Genomic DNA, 2,791 nt, shown 5'->3' on the forward strand with positions numbered 1-2,791 from the left:
TCATCTGCCTTTGTTCTTGTTGGTTTTGCATCATAATGTCAAATTCTTTCTCCCTACACACACTGCTCTCATGGCATGTTCTCTGCGTGACCGTGGCCCCATTGCCACTTCTCTTGTCATTTTTCTTTAATTTCTTAATTTTCTCTGTTTCCTCTTCTAAACTCCTGGCAAAATGTAATGACCTCTTCTGAACAGATCAGGGAACTTGCCTCAATATTCAGCTAATAGGCGGAACCATCAAGTGCTTAAGTTACTTACTTCCTGTCCTCCTCAAGAATAGAGCACACAGACTGTGCTCGGTTGTCCTGAACCCGGGTTCATCCTACACCAGCTGCCTTCCCCAGGCCGCCTAAGTTTGACCCCAAGGAGATCAAAGTCGTGTACCCGAAGTGCACCGGTAGTGAAGTCAGTGCCACTTCTGCTCTGGCTCCAGAGATCGGCCCCCTGGGGCTGTCTCCAGAAAAGGCTGCTGATGACGTGGCCAAGGCAACTGGAGATTGGAAAGGTCTGAGGATGACCGTGAAACTGGCCATTCACAACAGACAGGCCCAAACTGAAGTGGGACCTTCCGCCTCTGTCCTGCTTATCAAAGCCCCCAAGGAACTGCCAAGAGACTGAAAGAAGCAGGAAAAAAAAAAAAAAAGAAGCACAGTGGAAACATCACTTTTTTTTTTTTTTTTTGACAGAGAGAGATCACAAGTAGGCAGAGAGGCAGGCAGAGAGAGAGAGAGGAGGAAGCAGGCTCCCCGCTGAGCAGAGAGCCCGATGCGGGACTCGATCCCAGGACCCTGAGATCATGACCAGAGCCGAAGGCAGCGGCTTAACCCACTGAGCCACCCAGGTGCCCCGGAAACATCACTTTTGATGAGATTAAAACATCACTTTTGATGAGATTATCAGCAATGCCCGACAGATGCGGCACCAATCTTCAGCCAGAGAACTCTCTGGAAGCACTGACAGCCCCCAAGGACTGCCCAGTCTGTGCGCTGCAATGTTGATACCATCACCCTCCCAACCCCACAGGTGACCTCAACAGTGGGGCCGTGGGATGCCCTGCTAGTTAAGAATAACGAAAGAAAATATTTCAATAAGGGATCATTTGACAACCAAAATAAAACTCAAGCATGCAAATGCTAGACCCCTGGCCTAGTCAGTTTTTTATTGCTGCTGTAACAAATTGACTTAAAACAGTGCTAATTTGTTATATATATTTTTAAGATTTTATTTATTTATTTGACAGAGAGAGAGACCACAAGTAGGCAGAGAGGCAGGGAGAGAGAGAGGGAAGCAGGCTCCCTGCCAAGCAGAGAGCCTGATGTGGGTCTCTATCCCAGAACCCTGAGATCATGACCTGAGCCAAAGGAAGAGAGGCTTAACCCACTGAGCCACCCCGGCGCCCCAGTTATCTTTTTTTTTTTTTTTAAGAGATTTTATTTATTTCTTTGACAGAGAGAAAACAAGAGAGCACAGGCAGCGGGAGTGGGAGAGGGAGAAGCAGCCTCTTTGTTAAGCAGGGAGCCCGTTGGGGGACTCAATCCCAGGACCCAGGATCATGACCCGAGCCAAAGGCAGATGCTTAACCGACTGAGCCACCCAGGCGCCCCTTAACAGCACTAATTTGTTATCTTATAGTTCACTGGGATATAGCCAAGTGTTGGAAGGGCTGGTTCCTTCTGGAGGCTTTCAGGGAGAATCCATTTCCTCAGCTTGTCTGCTGTTCCAGGCTGCCTACATTCCTTGCCTCCTTGCCCCTTATCCACACCCATTGTTTCAGCCCTTCAACCTGTTGTTTCCATGGCCCTATTTCCTACTCCTGGCCCGACTCATCCTGCTTCTTACAAGAACTCAGGATTACCTGGGTTACTCAGGATTACCCACCTGACTAATCCAAGATGGCTTCTCCATCTAAATCTCTTATCACCTCTTGACAATCCCTTTTGCCATATAAAGTAACATTGATAGTTTTGGGGATTTGGATATGGACATACTGGGGTGGGGGTTGTTGGGGGGGATCCTATTCAGCCTACTACAGGTGGTGAGACAGAGCTCTGGTGTGCTTCCTCAGTCGGTGGGGGCTTCCTAGCAGGTTACGCAGAGAAAGGAGAGGCTAGGAGATCAAGAAAATCTACTGACATTTGGGATACAACACGGATGCCTGATTATCTTGCCAGCCTCTCAACAGCCGCTGCCTTTTGCTCCAGACTCTGGATTTCCACCTTTATACTTCCTCTTTTTTCCGATTACCTTAATGTCTCTAGCGGTCAAACTGAGTCAGCCAGGCACCACCCTGCACAAGACACTCCTTTTCTGGCAAGTTCTTGTAGCAGGACATTTAATTGGCTGCCATCCAGCCTGTTGAGGGCAGCTTTTGAATAGGGTGCCAGTCCCATCAGCTTAGGTGGGGGGAGCCCGGACGAGGACCCCAAACCTGGCTCTCAGTGCATAGGAACCCCAGACATTTTTCTCTAAAAGGGGATGAGAGTTTTCAGAGATTTCTCAGACTTCTCTCCAAAAACGATGTCAAGAACAGAATTGGGGCAATAATTTCTTGCTTTCTGATTAAAAAAAAAAAACTGACATGTTTGGTGCACCTGCCTGGGTGGCTCAGTGGGTTAAAGCCTCTGTCTTTGGCTCAGGTTATGATCCGAGGGTCCTGGAATCGAGCCCCGCATCGGGCTCTCTGCTCAGCGGGGAGTCTGCTCCCCCCCCCACCCCTGTCTCTGCCTGCCTCTCTGCCTACTTGTAATCTCTGTCAAATAAATAAGTTTTTTTTTAAAACTTAAAAAAAAAA

The 2,791-nt window shown here is 48.4% G+C and overlaps 1 pseudogene; it reads left to right on the forward strand.

Moving 5' to 3' along the window:
* Positions 1 to 318: 318 nt before the first annotated feature.
* On the forward strand, positions 319 to 1,064 carry LOC132004253 (large ribosomal subunit protein uL11-like; annotated as a pseudogene).
* The last annotated feature ends 1,727 nt before the right edge of the window (positions 1,065 to 2,791 follow it).

The sequence above is a fragment of the Mustela nigripes genome, chromosome 16 (assembly GCF_022355385.1).
Source record: "Mustela nigripes isolate SB6536 chromosome 16, MUSNIG.SB6536, whole genome shotgun sequence".
NCBI lineage: Eukaryota > Metazoa > Chordata > Mammalia > Carnivora > Mustelidae > Mustela > Mustela nigripes.